Below are 22,544 nucleotides of genomic sequence, written 5' to 3'. Positions count from 1 at the left end.
GGTCCCTTGAGCAGCTGGAAGGGGGACAGGGTAAGATAGGACAAGGATCAACAGAAGGAAACTATCACCATAAAAAAAAAAAATTATGCAACCAGGGTAACTGACTGAAATAGGACTTTTAAAATGAAAAATTTAGTAATTTAAAAACTCAGTGAGTGGAGTAAACATAAGATTAAATATAGCTGAAGAGAGAATGAAGGAAGGAAAACAGATTTGAAGAAATCTATTATTTATCCAGAGTGTAGTATAGAGAAAAAAAGATGTGAAAAATATGAAAGAGAGGTTGAGAGAGAAAGGATAGAGTAAAAAGCTGAATGTGTGTTTAACTGGAGTTCAGAAGTAATGTTTAAAGAGACAATGGCTGAGAATTTTCCAGAATCAATAAAAGATACTGTATGGGACATTTTTGGTTTGCCCCACTCCCCCAGACCCTCAGATCCTATTCTCCATCTTTTTCCAGCTATGTTCTCCTGCCCCACAAGGCAGGAGTGCATCAATCAGTTCTCTAGACTTCTGGCTTCTGGTCGAGTTCAGCCAATGGGAGACAATGGCAAGAGAGTAGTAAAGCTGAGATATTTATTCCCCAGCTCCCTCCCAGACAGATCCCTTCAGCCTGGTTTGTCCTTTTACTTAAGAAAATAGCCTCTGTCAAGCAGCTTCCTTCACATAGCTACTGTCTCAAGGTTCTAGTAACTGCTCCATCCCTTTGCCTCTTTGGACCTAGGGATGCTAATGGCTACTCAATGTTGTTATTCTCTAAGTACTGAAGCACACTTTATTGCTTTCCCTAAACCCTGCCTATATTTTTGAAAATAGTCTACTTATTAAATTTTGTTCAATTACTCGGGTTGGGTGTGTAATCTGTTCCCTGCTGGGACCCTCATTTATACAGACATTGCTTTCAGAATGAAGAATTCCAGTGAAACCCAAGCAGAATAAATTCTGAAAATGTACAACTAGACACATCACAATGAAATTGTAGAACACTAAAAACAACAGGAAAATCTTAAAAGCAGCTACAAATCTGTTGTATATATATCCAGTCACCTAGCAACTACACTTAAGGGAATTTACCCTACCAATAAGTTGTACACATGCAAAATGACACATGTATAAAGTTATCCATTGCAGAAGGGAGGAAGGAAGACCAAACAAAGACTTTTTAAAAGTTGTCTTAAATATGCTCAAAGGGCTGAAGGAAAACATAGACAAAGAACTAAAGGAAATCAGGAAAATGACAGAGGAATACAAAGAGAATGTTAACAAACAGATAGAAATCATGAAAAGGAACTATACAGACCTGAAGATAACAGAAATAAAGAAAATTCTCTTGAGGGGCTCAACAGCAGAATGGAGCTGGCAGAAGAAAGAATCAGAACTTGAAGACAAGACAACTAAAATTATTCAGTCTGAGTAGGAGAAAGAAAAAAGAATGAAGAAAAGTGAACAGAGTCTGAGATATATGTAGTACACCATCAAATATGCCAATATATGCATTGTAAAAGTCCCAGAAAGAGAAGGAAAGAAACAAGAAGAAAATATTTGAAGAAATAATGGCTGTAAGCTTCCCAAATTTAACGAAAGGCATGAATATTCATATCCAAGAAGCCCAATGATCTCCAAATAGTATAAACCCAAACAGACCCACACTGAGACATATGATAATAAAACTTGTTGATTGCCAAAGATAAAGAGAATTCTAAAAGCCACGAGAAAGAAGCAACATGTCATATACAAGGGAACTTTGTTACAACTAAGTGTCAACTTCTCAAGGGAAACTCTGAAGGCTAAAGGTAATGACATGGGTAAATATAAATGCCAGTACTGTTGTATTTTTGGTTTATAACACCACTTTTTACTTCTTACAGGATCTAAAATGCAAAAGAATAAAAATAATGATATATCAATGGTTTTGGACTTATAATATATAAATATGTAACATGTGACAAAAACTACATAAAGGTGGGGGGATGGAGAAATATAGGAACATAGTGTATACAAGCTATTGAAGTTAAATTGGTGTCAAACCAAGTGAGATTATTATAGATTTAGGATACTAAAGGAGGGAGAAAGGTGAGTTAATGCAGTGTTTCTGTTTGGGGTGATAGGAAGGTTCTGATAATGGATAACAGTGAGGGAAGCACAACACTATGAGTGCAATTAATCCCCCTAAATTGTATGCCTGGAAGTGGTTGAGATTGGGAAGTATATGTCGTATACATGGTTTCACAATTGAAAAAAGAAAGAGAGAGAGAGACTAAACAGGCAATAACAACTAAAAGCAATATATGACCCTAGACTGGATCTAAGAATGGAGGAGAAAATGCCCCAAAGGATATTATTGAGACATAGAAGAATACTGGGAGGATAGACTATATGTAAGATTTATATCAATGTTAAAGTTCTTGAACTTTGTAACTATCCTTAAGGGGGTTGCATAGTGAATATCCTTGTTCTTAGGAAATGCATATGGAAGTGTTTAAGGAGCATGATGTATGCAACCTACTTTAAAATGTTTAGAAAATAAATATATAGAGCAAGATAGATAGGTGGATAAAGAGAATGATACAGCCAATGTGGCAAAATGTTAAAAGTTGGTGGATCTGGGTATCTGAGTGGGGCTTATGCTAGAGTTCTCTACATGGGGTTGGTATTAATTCTGCAACTGTTTGGTAAATTTGAAATTATTTGAAAATAAGTTTTTTAAACCAAAAAGAAGAAAGGATGATGATTAAAAAGTAGTAAATATGTGAGTAAATTTAAACAAACACTGACAGTATAAAACAGCATTTTTTCCCCTGGAGTTAAAAAGGTAGAACTAAAAAAATATACAACAGCAATAGTATATACATTGGGAAGGAGGTGATCTGTATTTAGGAGGAAGGTAAAAATAAAGATTAGCATTTTAGTTTTTTAAGTATTCATGTTAAAACTCCTAGAAAAACCACTAAAAGAACAGGAAAATAATATTCAATGTCCAAAATAGAGGATGAAATAAATGGAATTGAGGAAAAAAAAACCATTTTCAAAGAAGGCAAAGAAAAACAAAGAAAAAACATAAAACAGGACCAAAAAAAGGGCACAAATTATGATAAAAAGAAATCTAAATATTTCAGTAATAATAACAAATTTAATGAAAAATGATCCAGGAGAAACACTAACTGTCACATTAGATTTTTCTTTAAATGCAGCAGTGTGCCATTTACATGAGACACACAAAGAGTGAAAGTCAAAAGCACAGACTAAGATAAAAGGCAAATACTAATTAAAAAGCTAGACTCCTTATGATAATATCAGACAAAAGAGAAAAAGGCAAAATGAATTAGTAAAAATAAAGAGGATCACTTCAAAATGGCAAAAGGTTTACCGCACCTGAGCCTAATAACAAGTTTCAAAGATATATAACATTAATAAGCCCACCATTATAGTGGGAGATTTTAGTGCATATCTCTTGGCAATGGGTAGATCAAGCAGCAAAGAATACAGACTATTGGAGCAACACAATTGACAAGTTTGATCTAATCAACAATTTCATCACACTGATATGCAACAACTGCCCAGTACACATTCTTTCAAGCTTACATAGAACACTTACAAAAACTGATGAACTATTGGGCCATAAAGCAATAAAAGAACATTTCAAAAGATGAGAATCAGAAACCACATTCTTTTACTGCAATGCAAGTAAATTAGAAAGCAATGGCCTGAAGACAACCAGAAGAACATGTGTGTGTAGTCCTTAAGAAGTTAGAGTTTTAAATATTCTTGGAAGCCATACTGGAAATTAGAAAATATTTAGACCTAAATGATAAAAGAAAAAAAAAAACCTACATATCAAAACCTATGGAATGCGGCTAAAGCGTAACTTAAATCTTATCATACGAGAAAAGAAAAATGGCTGAAATTTAAGGAATCAGGCATGTAACTTAAATTAGAAAAACAACAACAAAAGAAGAAACACAGAAAGGAGAAAACAAAGAACATGGAAATAAAAATAAATAAATAAGTATAAAAACAGAGAACAATAAAACAAAAAATCAGTCTTGAAACTACTAATAAAATAGACAAACTTTTGGCAGAACTAATCAAGAAAAAAAAATGGAGAGTTTCAGAATGAAAAGGGAGACATAATTAGATATGCCACAGATATTAAAAAGATAAACGGATATTATGAAAACTTTATCCCAGGAAATTTGAAAACATATGTGAAACAGAAATAGAAGAATACTCATTAAGCTTATTCAAGAAAAAATGAAAAAACTGAATAGTTTATAACTATTAAAGAAAATGACCAATAGATAAACATCTGCCACCCAGCTCTAGACCATTTTTCCTGGAGAGTTCTACCAAACATTCAAGGATAAATAACTCCAAACTTACACAAACTATTCCAGACAAGGGAAAAAGAAGAAATTCTCATGTCTCATTTTTTTAATATTAATAAATCCATACTTTGTGGGAAAAATCATCTATGCAATACAGTTGTACAATTTATAGACAATTGAGGGATTCATTAAAAAATATTAGTTCATACAGTACCGTAGGGAGTGTGGAGTGCTAATGGGTCACAGTTTTATATTGTAGTTGAACATCTTTTTTTGATCCTTGGTGACGATGTGCCTCACCTCATTTCAGGATAGACCAAAAATCTAAAATTGAAAGCTTTAATGGATGGGAGGCTCAGACTACATGCCCCCCAGCTCTGCCTGCCGGTGTCTGGCACAGAATGCAGCCCCCAGTGGTGGAAGGTACACCCAGTTCACTCAATTCATTCCAAGGTCCAGTCCAACCCTTTCTCATGCCCTCGCACCAACACTTGGGGAAGAGACATGCCCCTTTTGCATGCCCCTCTTCCACTCTCCACGTGAGAAAACAGATTGCAAGCTGCCCTGGATGGAAGGATGGTCGCTCCTGGCATGTTTGTTAGCAGTCCAGGGTGAGGGAAGCACAGATGTCACATCTCATTCTGAGGCTATTAAAACCTTGATACCAAAACCCAAATAATGTACAAGAAAGGAAAAATCACAGGCCAATTTCACTCATGAACACAAATACAAAAAGTCCTTAAAAAATTATTAGCAAACTGGGTCTAGAAAGCAAATCTTGACCAAGATGTGTTAATCCCAAGAATTCAGGGTTGGCATAACATTAATTTTTCCAATGTAAGTTATCACATTAATAGAGTAAAAGAAAAAAATCATAAATCATCTCAACAGATAAGAAAAAGATAAAATTAATATTATATTAGCATAATTTTTAAAACTTCATAAACTGAGAGGGAAACTTCCTTAGCCTGATAAAGATACCATTAAAAAAAAAAAAAAAAACCCTACAGCAAACACCATACGTAAGGGCAAAACATTAAACCATTCCCATTATCAACACCCCTCCTATTAAGTCCTAACCCACACACAAAGCAAGAAAAAATATAAAGATTGAAAGGAAGAACAAAAATGTTATGATTCACAGATAATTACTATCTTTGTAGAAAACTTCAAAGAGTCTCATAAATTATTAGAATCAACACGAGTTTAACAAAGCCTTGGCATATAAATCAATATACAAAAAAATCAATTTCTATATACTAGCCACAAACAGTAACTAAAAAGGATATCATTAACAGCATTAAAAATATGTATGCAAATATGTATATATTGTATTACTTAGAAGTAGAATTAACAAACGATATACAAATCTTTATAGAGAAAACAATATATGCTATTGAGAGCCAATAAAAAAAACTAAATAAAGAGATACCATATTCAGGACTAGAAGACCATCTAGGCTGTCCAATACATGTAACCATGGGCTACATGTGGTTATTTAAACTTGAATTAATTAACAGTAAATAAAATCAAAATTTCGGTTCCTTGGTTGCATTAACTACATTTCAAGCATTCAATAGCCACATGTGGCTACTGGACAGCACAGATACAGAAAATTTCCATCATGGCAGAAAGTTCTATTGGACAGTGTTGCTAACAGAGCAATCAGAATCCCAGTAGCACTTTCCTTGGAGAAATTCACAGGTTGATTAAGTTTCCTAGGGTGAAAAAAAAAGAAAAGAAAAGAAAGGAGAAAACTAAAAGAAAAGTGTATTGGGAAGAATAAAGGGCTATGCACAACCACAAAACTCCTAAAGAAGGTAAGAGAACTGGCCTAATTCCAAGAGTTACATAAAGCAATAGTAATTAAGGCATGAGGCATGGGTACAGGGATAAAAGACCAATGAAACAGGCTAGAAAGCCCAGAACTTGTTTTGATATAAATTGCAAATATTTTTTCTTCATTTGTAATTTTTTATTTTTATGTAGCTGAATTGATCAATCTTTTTGTTATGGCTTTGGCTTCTTATTGCAAAAACAGAAAGCCTTTCCTACTTTAAGAATATAAATAAAAACACCTCCATATTTTTCTTCTAGCATTTCCTGGTTTCACTTTTCATGTCGAATATCTGATCCAATTTGAATTGATATTGGTGTAATGTGTGAAGTAAAGATCCAATCCCTACCCCAAGAAGGCTACAGTTGCTCAAATTACTGAAAAATCCATCTTTCTGCATTGATTTAAAATAATAAACATTACTTTATACTAAATGTTTCATGCCTTTGGCTCTATTTCTGGATAGCTATTCTGCTCCACTGATTTTTCCATTCATTAGGACTCCAAAAATGCAAATCATAAAATTTCAATGGATCTGTCTACATCAAAATTAAGGACACCACAGACAAGAGTGGCAGCTGCTAGAAGATATTTACTATGTCTGCTACTTACAAGGATGTGATAGTTAGACCATATGAAAAACTCTTGTAAATCCATAAGAAAGACAGGAAAGATGTCAGTAAAGAATGACAAGGAATATGATTCACAAGTTCACAAGGGAGGGAACTGAAGTGACTATAAAGTATATGAGAGTTGTTCAACCTCACTGTAAACAAAAAGTACAGGTTAAAACTACCATGAGACACTACTTTATGTCTACTGAGCTGGAAAAATTAGAAAATTTAAAAATAAGTGTTGGCAAGGACTTGGGGAACAGGAACCTTCATGTACCACCTGTGGGAGTGTTAAACAAATACAACCATTCTGGAGAGCAATCTCACTGTACTTGGTGAAATTAAGTATGCCCTATGATCCAAAAATTGTCATTGCACAGTCTCTACTCCAGAGGAACTCTCTCCCAGTTATACACAGCAACATAAACAATGATAGTTATATAGCGTTGCTTGTCGGAGTAGAGTTGAAGGCAATGTAGGTTCATCACTGTGATGGTTAGGTTCATGTGTCAACTTGGCCAGGTAATGGTGCCCAGGTGTCTGGTCAAGCAGCACTGGCCTACCTGTTACTGCAAGGACATTTGTGGCTGGTTATTAAACCAGAGGGCTGGTTTACTAAATCATCAGTCAGTTGACTGCATCTGTGACTGATTATATCAATGAAGGGTGTGCTTTCCAAAATGAGAGAATTCAATCAGCTGTATTTAATCCAATCAGTTGAAGACTTTTAAGGGAGAAGAGGGAGACCCTTCACTTCTTCTTCAGCCAGTCAGTTTCTCCTGGGGAGCTCATCGAAGACCTTCATCGGAGTTGCCAGCTCACTGTCTGCCCTATGGAATTGGGAGCCATGCATTCTGTCCTACAGAATCTGGACTCATGCATCCCCACAGTTGTGTGAGACATTTTTATAAAATCTCATATTTACAGATATCTCCTATTGGTTCTGTTTCCCTAGAGAACTCTGATTAATACAATCACCAACTCTTAACTCCGAGAATAAGTAAAAACATGGTAAATGGTTACTATGGATGACTGTACATCAGTCAGAAGCAATCAACTGGACAATGGCATGGAGAGATCATAAAATATATTGCGTGAAAAGACAGCATTAGATTCTTACCACCATTCCATTTATAGAAATTTAAAATATACACAACACTGTATCTTACAAAGACACATCCATATCCAGGAATATATGTCAATGGTGGGGTAGGGGATGAAGGGTGGGAAACAGGATGCGATTTTTCTATAGTACACACCTGGTTTGCTTCGCTCACTGAAGGATAATTTTTTGTCTCCTCTCAGTACCCAACTCCTGCTTCTGGAAACACAGAGGAGGGTGGTTTCCTGGAGGCTTGAAGAATAATGATTTATCAGATCATTTTATCACCCAGGAGTCTTTGGAAGGCCCAGAATCTAAAGAGATGATATAGAACTACTGAGTTTTGTTTTAATGAAGTTAGAAAAGAAGACATACATCATTTAGAAATACACTGGCAGTTTAGGAGGGACGTGTGGAATAGGGCAAAGCTTCAACAGGAAGAGGCGAAACCCTGAATATAAACTTTTCTTGGAGCACAATTCAACTCAAAATCAACTAGGGAAAAGTTGACTTGATCCAATTTACTTAAGAATCTAAGCTGGAACAAATATATTAAGTTCCCTCAAATTTTACTATTTATGTTTTATACCCAATGTGTGGTGGGGGTGGGAGGATCATATCTTAGAAGACAGATTCCCTACAAACAGGCTACACAAATTATAAGAGTAGTTACCGTCTTTGGTAGTTCTAAACATTGATGGAAAAATGAACCACAGTAACCAAGTGATGTGAAACTACTTTTGCTCAGAATGTCTATTTTACACTTAAAAAAGAGAACCACTCCAACTCATTGCCAGAGTAAACTCTTCACAAGAGAAAAGATCCAGGTTGGGTCTTGGGTTCTGAACCCAATGGATCTGTGATACAGGTTTATAAACCCTCACTTCCTGTCCAAATACCCATTAGTGACCAACAGTGCCTGGATAACGTCAGTGGAAACACAGCTTAGCTGGGAAAGGGGTAGAAATAAACTTCTCAAACGCATCTCCCTTCCACGTCAGACTATAAACTAGGGCAGGACCAACGCTCCACCTAAGTCCTACTCTTCCTTGTCTCACAGGAATTTGGTGAAGATTTGTTCCACAGCCTAGAAAAACAATTTCAGACAAGAAATTTTCTTTAAAACTACAGCCTGAGAAATCCCAATATAATATTTATATTACAAAAATTCAACAGCCAAACAACTTTCCAAAAGATACGTTTTTTGTGACCTTCACGAACGTTAAAAATGAAAGAGTTTCACAGTGGGAACAGTTTCTGAGTTACAACAGCTCATTATCACGAGTGGGCTTTTTCATATGGATAAGCAGTGGGTGAGGATGACGAGCACGCTGTTTTTAAGGGAATGTATACACTCCTGGATGAAATAATCGGTAACACAAAACAACCATTGTCCTTCATGCTAGTGCCTCTTAACAACATCCGTTCATCTGAAAATGTATTGAGTGGCTACTATGTGACAGGCCCTTTGCTCTGATTTTACTCTAACAAAGAAGATGGGATTTTCACTTTTATACTGTCTATCTGGTTCTAATGGCTGTTAATTCCTATTTTTATGAAAATAACATGTGCTAACAAAAGTGAGTTTTTTTATAAGAAGAAAGTAACTAGAAGATGGCGCTATGAGTTAGGCCAAGACTCACTGTTTTATAAACTGAGAACCGATATTCTTTTCTATTATTCAACTTAATTTGGGCTTTTAAATAAATTCTTTCCTTTATTGTCCTAAAAATAATTTATAGACTACCTCTATAAAAATAGGATGTTACTCTAGTTATCACAACACATCTGATAATTCTGAGCACCATTCTCAGTTCCATCTCCCATTTTACATAGAAAGCACAAATCTCTGTAGCCTTCAGTTCCTCACCAAACCAAGATGCCTATACAGACACAAATGGACAGAGCTGGCCTGGTAGACAGATAAAAATAATTGGTTCTACATTCTTTTTCTTCCAAGTATTTCTATTCTCAAAAACTTTGTTAAAAATAAAGCAAACACTTGGCACAATTCACCAGTAAACTGCCAAACACCACAATAATCTTTCTAAAATCCTGGATTACTCTCAGTACCAGGGGCCCATCAAAGTTGGCAGTTTTCATTTTCTTAACCCACAATGCCAAGGAATGTCTCCGTAAGGACATAGGGCTTTAAAGTGTCTCTCGAGAATGTGGCCTAAACAAATCTCTGCAACCTTACCTCCCACAACATAAATGCTTTATCCAGCCCATGTCTCCATAATGTTCTGCTCAATTGTGGGCCACTTCTTGACTGCCTCCCTTTTCCCCAGTCTTCAAAGCCTAGCTCAGAAACTTTACGAAACTTCATCAAACCTTTCTTCATGATTCTACTCATCACTGACCTCTCCTCCGACTGCTTCTGAATTTATTGTTTATATCTCACCACCTGCTCATTATGATACTGATCAAAATGGTGGGTTCTCTGTTCGATGCACTCAAATGACCAATTCCTGAGACACCAGAATTTCAAAGAGAGAAAGAGTTTATTGTTAGGTGCAAAGCAGGAGATCAGATGGCCTATCAGCCTAAAAATCTGTCTCTCTGAACTACAGTAACTCTGACAGTTTTACAGTACCAGAAGTTGGGCAGGTTTTAGGACAATGGGCACAATGGCTCAAGAGGACAAGGTTAGAGACGATCTAATTACTGAGCATACACAGAATGATTACATGCTTAGTTACAGAATGAATGTAGGTATGAAAATGGCAGCCTTAATTTCATGATGGGCATGATTTTTAGTACTATAATGAGGTATAGGTCATTTACAGATTAAAGTTTAAGCTACTGCATGTCAGGTGGGCCAGTTTTGGTTAGATCCAGTTCTTTCTAGAAAGATAGTTTTGGAATTGGGGTGAGTTAGTTCTGGGCTGACTCAAGGCCCTTCATTAATAAATGTTAGGGGCTGTCTTTAGTGATCCTAAGAGTCTAAAGTCGAAAAACAGGATGGGGGGGGGTACAAGTGAGGGTCTGTCACAAGGTTATCACAATCACAAGACGAAGGCTATGAACTTATACAATCATTATCAGAGATCAAGGCAGCTGGATTATGGTTCAGAAATTTCAGATGTTTCCCTCTATCTGTTCTAATATACTAGAAAGTAAAAAGAAATATCTAAATAATGATTCAGTAATCATAATCATTTCTTAAATCCTCACTCCTTGGTTACAACTACATATTGCTGTCTTTAATTTTCCCTCTGATACAATTTATCACATCAGATTTCGTTCTGCATATGTCTTTATTTTTCTTCAATTAGACTCTAAGCTCCTTGTAGGCAGAATTCTCTCCTTCTATTTTGTTTTGTTTTGAAAATAGCGACAGCATTTGGGATAACACTTATTATAAAATATAGACTTAATCAATATTCATTACTAAGCCAAAATTTATATTTTAAACTCTATCTTATTTAAAAAAGAATTTAGCGCATTCTTAAAAGAGACTTCTGATCCAAAAGAAAACTTTAAACACTTAGGAGTAGTTTCAGACATGTTAACATCATTGGGGTAACCATCCTTTGCCCCTCTATCATATTCATAGACCAAATCCTTCAAATTTAGAAGAAATTAGCCTCATTCAATTTATGAAACTCAATCAAGGGCAAATGGGGGAGGGGGATGAAAGACTGACTTTAAGCACAACCATAGAGGAGATGCTTAACTTAGCTTCATACATTAAAAATTTAGTACCAATAAACACATCAAAACACACTAACCCAGTCCCCATATTAACAGGTAATAAATATCAATATGAATGCATGTGTGTATCTGCATGTGTAATCCGCCACCCAAATTAACTTTGAAATGGGCCTCCACACAAATAAACAGGTTGAAGTAAAACAAACACGTAGAAACTATGCTTTAGTTGGGCTCTTCTTCAATTTCAAGAAAACAAAAACCTTGTAAAGAAAAGAACTCTTCCAAAACTCTTCACTGAGCAAACCAGAACTGAATTCCAGCACTGAGGATCAAAGAAAAGTTCTCAAGGAGAAACTGGTTTTTGTTGGGAGTGCTGATAATGGAGAATTAGCTTTGTTCTGGAGTATTAAAATGTTGATGTCATCCATGGGTTTTAGCATCTTTTTCATATGATTTTGCTTTTTCTCCGGATTGGGTTTTCCCTTACTTCTGTAATGTCTTCTGTAAGAACCCAGGACCTTAAACTCCAACTGCCACTCAAGGGTCTTAAATACAATTAAAAATTTTTTAAAGGCTAGTAATTTTACTTCTCTGGAAGAATTATCATGCTTTCATTGAGATTTTTTTGTTTGTTTGTTTCAAAGCTCTTTCTGAACAATGTAGAAAAACAAAGCAGATTTCAGACTGGTTCTATTGTGAATAGTTTCAACTTTTGGGAGGCAATAATTTACTTAGGCCCATACAACACATGAAAGAAATGATTCGCCTACACTTGAGCAAACAAGTCACTGGTAGAGGCCTCATCTAAGTGGGCTGGGATAACAGGTCCTGAAGGAAGTGGTCTCGTACTTTCACCAAACATAAAATGAAAACTAGATTTTCCTAAAGTAAAACCTCACCTGAAAACAACCTCATTTGACCCTAGAGAAATCAAACAGAAGCATAATAAATGCCAAATCTAGTTGGGAAAAGAGTTCTAATGAAATTTTTGCAAAGATAAAGACACTTCAAATTTTTATCGTCAGCTCATTTTTTAAAAATTTGAAATTCTATATGCCTATTGCATTTTTGGATTCTTTAGCAACTTAAAAAATAGAAAACAATCCTGGTGTAAGTTGTTCTTTCTCGGGAAAAAGTTTGTGTGTCTCCACTTTATTTATTCCACAAATACTACCAGACCACCCACTATGTGCTACACTGGTGTTTTCTAGGTGATATACAACTTCTTAATGGAGACAAGAATTATACCATATTATTTTACAATATTTTTTTTTTCTGAGAAGCTCAAAGTTCTTAGCTGAATTTTTCATTTGTCCTCAACAAAAACAAAGCTGTCTTAACAACATGTTCATTTAGCTTTGGCATTATGATACCTGGTTAGACTGGGAACAGAGATCTGATTTACAAGTCTTATCTCAAGTTGAACAGACTTAAGTCCAATCCTGAGAAGCAAAGCTCTCACGAGACCTCCTACTGGGTCAGTCCACTGCATCAAACTTTTAACCCCATCTTCCAAAATTCCTTTGCTTGTCCTATTTTTGGAAGGAGAATAAGAACTTCTTACTTGGGGATTTAAACACAAAGGACCCCCTTTCTTCCCCCAACTCCTCTCACCCCTCCACAGAACCCAGTAATGAATCATTCAAATCACTCATTTCAAATCCAGATATTTGGGCACAAACTCGTACCCCAATTTTAACAGAGGAGGAAGAGACAAGAGGTTTTTGGGCATGTTTTCAAGAAACACGGACAATCAAATGCTTGTTGAAAAAACTGGATGAGGTCAACTAACAGTTAAGATGTTACTATTTTCAGAAGTTCAAGGACTGCCTATCAACCTCTCTGGGAGAAATCGGAGTACCTTTAAGTAGCTCAACACTAGGGTTTGATAACTACTTTTAGTTAAGTAATGACAAAGACCTGTTGGCTGCTGAAGCAATCAGGCTTGTAAATCTCACAACCTTGGGAAACATAAACAAAACTAACAACTCAATGAAATAAGAATTACCTAAAAAATACGGTATTTATACCATATTTTAAAATGAATTTTCAAGTTCATTAGCAAATTCTTACAATGGCTGATAAAGGAAGGGTCTAAGAACTGGCCCACAACTATGATATTGAACCATATGGAGTGCTGTTTGTATAGGTCAAAAATAGTTGAATACTGGTCATTTGATATGGTTTTACCTGATATTTCTGTAATTGAATTGATAATTAGCATTTGTGCTGGGTTGAAGCTGTTATGTACCCCAGAAAAGGCCTGTTCTTTTAATCCATTCCTATGGATGCAGACCTATTGGTTTTTTCAAATGAGATGTGACCTACCCAATTCAAGGTGGGCCTTAATCCTTTACAGTAGTCCTTTATGAGGATTAAACCAAACAAACAAACAAAAAAACACAGAAAAAGCCCAGAGAGCTCAGAGAGAGAAACACCCAGAGAGCTTGGAGAGAAAGTCCCTGGAGACTCTGAGAGGACCCACAGAAGCTGAGAGAGGAGGCCAGCAGAACCAGAAGCTGAAAGCAATGTGCCCCAGGAGCAAAGGACCAGCAGACGCCAGCCATGTGCCTTCCCAGCTGACAGAAGAACCCCAGATGCCAGCAGCCTGTCTTCAGAGCCCAGGCAACATCCTATTCATGCCTTAATTGGGACATTTTCATGGCCTTAGAACTATAAACTTGCAAACTAATAAATCCCCATTGTAAAAGCCAACACCTTTCTGGTATATTGCATTCCGGCAGCTTTAGCAAACTGAAACAGCGCTGTAAAATTGTGAAGTGTTCCTTGAGATGAAATTTTGGCTTAAGTGTAATTTTATTATATGTTTATACTAAAATATTTGTCCTCAGCTGATATCTAAAATCACAATGGGAGTCAAAAGGAAAAAAAAAAGTTTAATGCACAACATATTCACCTCACACACATTTTAAACAACTGATTCATAAAGTGATGCTACCTGCATGACTGGGTGCTTGATCAGAACATTCACTGGTTATCTACGCTGTGTGACAGACAGTCAATGTTTAGTATATGAGAAGTTGAAGTACAAAGCCTGTAAATTGATTAGGCAAATCATTCAGAGCTGGATCTAGGTCCTTAGATCTCTACTCTAGAATAATGCTTTTAAAAACTTTCTTGAACCAAGAATTATTTTTGACATTTGACATTTCTGGATGCCATTCCTTGCTCCTTCCAACCTATCTTTATATCTTCATATTTATTTCTATCCTCTCTTCCTCAGCCCTAAACATCTCATTCAAGCTCAAATTATCCCCTCAGTGTTCAAGGCCATGAGCCAAGATATTATCACAACCCCACTCAAAACCTTCTAGAGTTAATAACCCCTAAAGAAAGGCGAAACTCTTTAGCATATCTAAAGCCACAATCTTACCATTTTAGTCTAATTTTCCACCTTCCTCCCCATGTTGGTCCAGCTCAAGTGTTACATTCTCCATCCAATATGTGCTGTGACGCGTCTGACAGAAAAATATCTGCCTTCCCTCCTGAAGCCTTGTGGGCCTCTTTGCTGTGACTTCATATTTGACATGAATCTTATCTCCTTTACTAGATCATGAGTTTCTTGAGGGCAGGAACCATGCCCTGTTCATCTCTATAGTTTCAGTTGTGCCTAGCATGATAGAAACTTAAATGTTCAGTAAAGAAACTCTTCAAAGCCTCTGCATCTTTAAAGAAAATACCAAATACATTATTTTGGAAGGCAGCAATGGATCAAACTCAACTGTGTGTAGTCTAGTATAAAAGAGCACATTTTTTTTTCACATAAGATATACCCTTTAAGTAATTTTTGCAAAATAAAATAAATGCACTCAAAGAACTAGGTTTATAAAGGAAACCTATGGTGAATCATTAATATAGAATCTCTAGTTTTAAGGTCTGAAAGGGGCCTGAGAAATCATTTAGTTCTACCCCAAGTTTTACAGACCAGGAAACCAAGTTCCAGGAAGGTCAAGTGGTACACCCTTTTGGTCACTCAGTTATTTGGTGATGAAACCAGAGACAGAAGCCAAACCCCTAACTCAGTTTGGTACTGCTCTTTTTCTCTATGCTGTGCTCCATTAACCTGTTAAATTTAAAACAATAAAATGTAATCTGTGCACATCATAAAGAGAGGTGTATGAGGACTTACATCTGCCTTTGGATCAATAACTAAGCTAAAAAAATATTAAAAACACATTTCAAAGCACTTATTAGACAATTAAGTCTCCTAGCCTGAAAGAGAAAGAAGGAAAAAAAAAAAAAGGTTGGCGAAGGAACATAATATACAAACTGAGCCTTAAAAAATGTCTACAATTGCTCAGATACAAGATTGTGGTGATATAAAGTGAAAACCAAAGAGAATCAAGTTTTCACAGTGCTTGAGTCTTTGGCAATGTTCAGTCTGAAGATACGCAATCATAGAGAGCTATCATACCCCTCTGCAACAAGGCAGAATGCTCTGCCCTACACGCACCTTACCACCAATCCTGAATGCACAGGTGATAAATGCAGCATCAACTTTCTTAAAATACCCTTAGATGTCAAGATTAATGCTGCAAGTCTAGAAACGGGACAACAGCATCACTGACAGGTGCAGGTTTATGTGGCTCTCCACAGCTAGAAGCTGTTTTCGGTAACCCAACAATATTGACACCATGGGCGCCAAGGACAACGTCAGTGTGAACAGATGCTTTTCAACCGTGGCAAGCTGACCTCCCTCAAAGATTTAATGTATCAGAAGTAGAGTTGCCAAGCCCATACTCCTCAGAGCAGACAGGCAGCTATGAAGCCATCACCACTACCAGCAGCCAGGGCAACGGAAACTCAAGCAAAAATGCTTCTCTTCACCATCAAAGGAAAGAACTCAAGTTCCGGGATACTCCTAGGATCTCCTGGCACCTACCAAACTGCCTCCATGCCATTGGCAGCTGTCACACAACAATGCAGGTAAGATGCACTTGAATTTTTTGTTCCAGAGGATTCCCTGTTCTAAGGTCTGCTCCATCCAAGCCTTTCAGCTCTCTCCCTTCAGGTTTCAAGGTGCCACTCTTCCTCTTGTAGTTACTTGAGATGATCTTTAGAATCAGCGCAGGGTGCCAACTATACACTCCTTAGGTGTCTGAGAACTTTGGAACCAAGGCCAAGTGTGCCTTCAGCTCCTGATGAAGGTTAACTTGATCTGGTTTTAATCAGTTTGGGCCATATGGCTGTTACCTAGATATGCTTGTATGCCCAGTGACTAGCTCAGCACAGTGTAGGTGGTCAGTCTACAAATACCCTTGAATGAATGAAGGAAGGAACACCCCAGGCCTGCACCAAAACAGGCAAATCCTTATGCCACCTCCCAAAAAAGGAAGCTGTGATGCAGTCAAACATACTCAAATCTTAAAAAAAACTCTCCTCTTTCCCTCCATTTTCCAGCTTTCCTTAAATCATCATGCTACTTTTGGAATTCTGATATCCAGCAATGTAGAAAATGCGTTACTTTTAAATTATCAGCATTCAAAAACGTCCAAAGGCAGGCTCATTTGAAGAGCCATTGCCAAGAAAATCTATCTAGTCAGTTAAAATGGCTATTACTGGTCTGGACAAGCAAATACCCAAAATTCCATTAAGCACACTGTCAAGTTTGGCCAGGAAGATTTTAGACAACTTCCATCCTACCCACCCAAACCCAAGTAAATAGGGCATTTGTTTGTATTTCCACATTGGCTTTGCAAAAGAAAACACCTCCTCCACCTAGAAAAACAATCTGTAACATTCAGACATAGAGCTCTGAGGGCAAGACTTTTTGGTGCATGCTTTTTTAGTGCTTTAAAAAATAAAGCAAAAAGTATTCTTCATAAAGTTTCTCCTGTGAGCGTTTCCCTCCCGTTACGGCATCTACCTAGTTTGGTGTTTCTATATTTTTCAAAAATAAGGGTTTATTTTAAATGTACTGCATTAAAAGTGGAGCTAGAAGAAGGGAACTTCTTCCTTCAACCTCCAGCAGCAAACCTGAACAAAACGTTCAGAGAAAAAAGACACACACAAAAACATTTTCCCTTGCTCACTTGAAGTCTTCTGTACCAAGTTACGTCCTGTCAAAGAGTTAAAAGTTATCTGAGGTTAGTTCCTGTGGTTTAAGGAAAACAACAACAACAAAATATAACAACAAACGAAAAGCTCAATGCTTAAATTTAGACTCCGTAAAACAATACTGGGAAACTTTTTAAGCCTCGGATAAATACTGGGCGTTTATTTTATGGCCTTTTGTTGAATCGCATCACATTAGGCACGTTTTCTTCTCGATTTTACTCCCTCCCGCCCGGTTCCCTGGCAGATCCGCCACATTGCCGCACGATCCAGTTACCTGTGGGGGGCGCGGGGCGGGGAAGAACCAACACCCCGAGGCTTCCGCGCGCGACCTGAGCTCAGCAGGGGGCTTTGGCCGCCTCCCGCCCACCGGGCTGGCCCCCTCCTGTCCGCAGCGGGGCGGCCGAGGGAAGCCGGGGGGCCGGGGCCCGGGGCGGCGTGTTAGAGCCCGCCCAGTTCGGTGCCGCGAAGCCCCGCGTCCCCCTTGACCAAGGACGGCGCGTTCCTCCTCGCCCCGCTGCACGCCCCGACGTTCCCGAGGACGCGCCGCGGTGGGAAAGTCGGACGCGCAGCCCCTTCGGGTTTCGCGCGGGCGGCTCTCCCCGAAGCCGGGGAACGCGAGGTGCAGCAGGGGGCGCGTGCAAGGTGGGGGACGGGCAAGGGCCGTGGGGTGCGGGGTCGTGGGGTCGGGGAAGCGCCCCTCCCCCCGCTCCACAGGAGCCCGAGTCTTCCTCACAGACTCTGGTCTGCCACGGCCCCGCTCGGGACGCCCCGCGACACCACGGCCTCGTCGCCCGCAACCTGCCCGGGCGCCGGAGGACCACACTCACCTGGTGGCAGGTGCCCGCCGGACCCACCCGAGCCTTCGCGCCGCCGGCAGTCCGTCCGTCCGGCAGCCGTCCAACCAGTCCCTCAGCTCGCGCGCGCGCGCCTGGCTGGCCCGGCTGGCCCGGCCGCCCCGTCAGCTCGCGCGCGCTCCCGCTCTCGCGCGCTCACCCTGCCGTCCGCCCCGCCGCGCGCGCCCGGGTTCTTAAAGAGCCAGACCTCAGAGGAGCGCTCCGACTTGGACATGTCCAGGAGAGCCGCGGGGAATGGCGTTGAACTGGTCGCTCTGGAGCGAGACGGGACACGTGTTTTACTGTCTTCAGCTTTGCTAGTAAATCATTTTGAGTTAATGATAATAATGACAGCTGTCGTTTTTTGAGCGCATATTACTCTGTGTCAGGGCACTTCACACACAGACCTTAACTTCACTTACTCCTTAAAACAATCTGGTTTCTTACGCCCATTTTACCGAAAAGGAAAACTGAGGTTCGGAGAGTTGAAGAGACTGGTCCAGGAATTTTTTACCCCTTTGCTCCGTGCTGATTTCTTCTTCCCGCTCTCACTGTGGAAGTATCTACGAAGGCCAATAGCTGGTTGTGGAGGGCTTTTGCACGTTGGTGGAAGTTGGTGGTACCATGTTTCCATAGGGAGGAGGGAGAAAGCAAGAGTTACGGGGGTTTTATGAATTATGAGGTTTGTTCTATACTCAAGGAGGAGACGAGAAAGAACCTACATTTGCAAAAATGCTCTTTACGTTTATCCCCATTTTACAGAAAGCTGAGGAAGGATGTGGTTAGTTGCAGGGAATGGCTGAGTCACTGGAAGCACTCAGGGCTGAGTCCCAATTCCTTAGTTCTTAGATCATTTCTTTGCCCTTCCCAGGAAAAGATACCTGATTAAAGGGAAGAGAACTTTTTCTCTAATAACACATTGACCTCACTTAACTCCCTGCATCTTTAATTAATGTTTACAAAGCACTTTAATCTACCCGAATGCTAGTTAATTAGGCAAGTATTATTATCCCCATTTTTCTGAACCAAAGCCAGGAGGGACTCAGTTCTGACAGTCGTTAATCTTTGGTGAACAATGAACCTGAATTTTCTGGTTTGGCTCCCCCCTCCCCCCACCTTAAATTTTGTCCCATATTGTATTGAATATGAATGTCTTTATTTAATAAAAGTTAAGTAATATTAAATACTTACCCATGATAGGTAACATAGGCAACCCCTGTTTTTAAGAAATTCAGATAAAGTATTTTGATAAGTGCTTTCAGATTTTTTTTTCCTTTTTATTACTGTTCTTTTTGCTTTTATATGTATCTTTTCTTATAGGTGAGGAAGAAATTGAAAGATAAAGGGGTTTAGGAAGGAAGAAGAGGGAAGAAAAAAGGTGAAAAATAGGGGCAGGAAATGAACTGGGAAGAAAATGACGAGTAAGGAGGTTTCAGCCCTAGAAATGAGAAAACCAGATCCTGCTGCCACATACCAAACCTTTGTGGGAATTACAATCTCCCCTGAGCTGAGTGCAGACCTAGCCAGAGCCAGTTTGCCTATCTGAGCACAGGCTGGCTTCCAGCCCCCTTTTGTGCCTTTTTTCTTGTTACCTTTGTGCCAACTGAACGTACACAAAGGGACTAAAAGGTGAGAAAGGGTGAGGGGTTAGATAAGAAAAAAATAAATGATGTACAGGGGGAATTTAAAGATACTTTATTCATTAAAGTACTTAGATAATGCCAAGGAAGAAAAAAGGAACAAAGAACCATCTGGAGGATCTTTGTATATGGTTTATTACTATCTCAAAACTCATGACATTTACAAAATTTCTCTTTCTATTCACTTGACTGTCTAATAAATGTCTTCTGAGGCTAGTCTTGCTATGAAAATGCTGGTAATATATGACCCCCCAAACATTAGACAACTGTTCTGATGAACTTTATGTAAGTTAAATTTAACAATTAAGCTAAAAATGTTCGGTTAAAGTATGTTTTTATTTTATAAGGAAGTACATTACTGTATAAAATTGATTTCAGAAATTGCAATATCTGCATTGATCACTAGAGGGAGGCAGACGAGAAAGGGGACAGGATGGTTAGTAAATAAATTTCAAGAGTTTTCTTTACTGCAAAACTACTGTATAGCATTTTATAGCTGAAAGGGGAGGTGTCAAAAGACATGATTTTGATTTATGCATCTTTCACTTAGGAGATGTGTTATGTTGAACTATTTGCTTTGTCCTTTTTCAGCCTCAGAGCCTCAACTGTACAATATATCTATTAACACGTACTTTTTGAGGCTAAAACAAAATTATTTTAAAGCTTCTCAGAATAAATAACAGGTAAAAAGAGCTCAGGAAATTATGAAAAGGAATAAAAATGGGAAGAATTTTCCTATCTATTATTGAAACATAGAATAGGACTATAATAATTAAAAGTATAATTATAGGAAAATAGTAGGTACTTAAAGGAACATATAATAGAATGGCATAGATAACCCAGAAAATAGTGTAGTATAAGATTTTAGTATGTGGTAAAGGAGTCATCTTTTTCATAAATGAAAAAGGGAGGGATTGCCAATAAATGGGGTTGAGAAAACTAGTAATTTGAAAAAATAATCAAGTTAAGCCCTTAGCTTTCATTATATGCCAAAAGAAATTCCAACTACAATAAAGAATTTTAAAACTTAGGAAAAACTTGGGCAAATATTTGTGTGATCTCAAGAAGGGGGAAGAAAAAGAGGGGAAAATCATAAAGGAAATGACCATTAGACTAGCTTACATAAAAAAATTTAAAATTCTGGAAACTAAAAATATTGTAAACAAAAATTAAAAGGCAAAGTTAATTATATTCTTTCATGAGTGATAACAAATATTCCTCACTAATACAAAGTGTTAATAGTAGGGTGGTGTATGGGAACTCTGTATGTTATATATTTTATGCATGCTATTTCTGTAAATCTACAACTTCTTTAGCCAAAAAAATTGCAAATTAACAACAACAACAAAAAACTTAAAAAAGAAATTACACCAAGCCACAGTGGATGGGCCGGCCACTTTTGGGTACAAAGTTGGGCTGCTCGATGACAAGGCTATCCCAAGAGTTTGGATTATGACAGTCAAGAGTTGAGTCACTTTGCTGTGGGATAGCCTGGGGACCACAGACAAGATAAGTAAGGAGGGGAAGCTGGTCCATAAAAGGAGTGGGGAGAGAGAAGAAGATGCAAGGAGGGACTTTGAGATGACAAAGGCAACATGACTCATGAGAGAAAGAATGCACCCTTGGGTGAAAAAAAGAAATTACAAAACTATGCATAAAAAAATCAGGAGTGCACACAAATTGATAAGAATATCGATTATATCCATATAGTATGCAATTATAAAGTGTCTGATCTAGTAATTAAAAAATAAAAATTTAGAATAACAGTATTTTTACCCATTACATTAGAAAAAATACATTTTTTAAATTGTAATATTCAATACTGGCAAGAGTGCAAAGAAATGGACAATTTTACATATTTACATATATGGGCCCATAAATTGATATAATTCTACTGGAAAGCAATTTTGTGAAATATTTTAAGAGCCATAAAATATTTATATACTTTGACCCTATAATTCCATATATAGGGATTCTATGGAAATACTTAGAAACAAGCACAAAGATTTGTATATAAAGACATACACTGTCACCATTTTTATAATGTCAGAAAATTGGAAACAGCCAAAATATCCACAATTAGGGGAAAGTTTAAGTAAACTATATGCAGCTATTAAAAATGAGGAATTTTTCATGAACACAAAAACATATCTAAATATATTGTTAAGGGGGAAAAGAATATTACAAAATTGTATGTAAATTGTTATTTCAGCTATGTAAAATGCATGATATATGGAAAAATAAGAAGAGCATATATCAAGAAGATAATGTTTTTCTGGCTATGATTATGTGTTTTTCTTACTTATAGTTTGTATATATCCAAAATTTTCTGCTATTACTATATGCTATTTTCATAATCAATGCAAACTGATAAATATTATTTTTTGGATTAGACAGTAAATGCCAATGTGCTTAGCAGAGTCCGGCTTGTATCAAACATTTAATAAATATTTGATAG

General features: G+C 37.7%; 1 protein-coding gene across 5 annotated transcripts in view; it reads right to left on the bottom strand.

Moving 5' to 3' along the window:
- The window catches only part of PROSER2 (proline and serine rich 2), a 56,667-nt gene extending 38,102 nt beyond the window's left edge, over nt 1-18,565 (bottom strand). Inside the window, exons 1-2 of one of the 5 annotated variants that reach the window (XM_037847110.1) lie at nt 18,441-18,563; nt 8,036-8,192 (exon numbers count right to left, since the gene is read on the bottom strand). The gene's annotated coding sequence lies outside the window, so the exon portion shown is untranslated. Of the gene's footprint in view, nt 1-8,035; nt 8,193-17,588; nt 17,612-17,887 lie in introns of those variants that run through there. The other 4 variants (XM_037847111.1, XM_037847112.1, XM_037847113.1 and 1 more) reach the window with 4 other exon arrangements.
- Between the last annotated feature and the right edge of the window lie 3,979 nt (nt 18,566-22,544).

Source organism: Choloepus didactylus, chromosome 8 (genome assembly GCF_015220235.1).
Source record: "Choloepus didactylus isolate mChoDid1 chromosome 8, mChoDid1.pri, whole genome shotgun sequence".
Classification (NCBI taxonomy): domain Eukaryota; kingdom Metazoa; phylum Chordata; class Mammalia; order Pilosa; family Megalonychidae; genus Choloepus; species Choloepus didactylus.
Note: the sequence above shows the minus strand (reverse complement) of the source record. Positions and strands in the feature narration are given on the sequence as shown.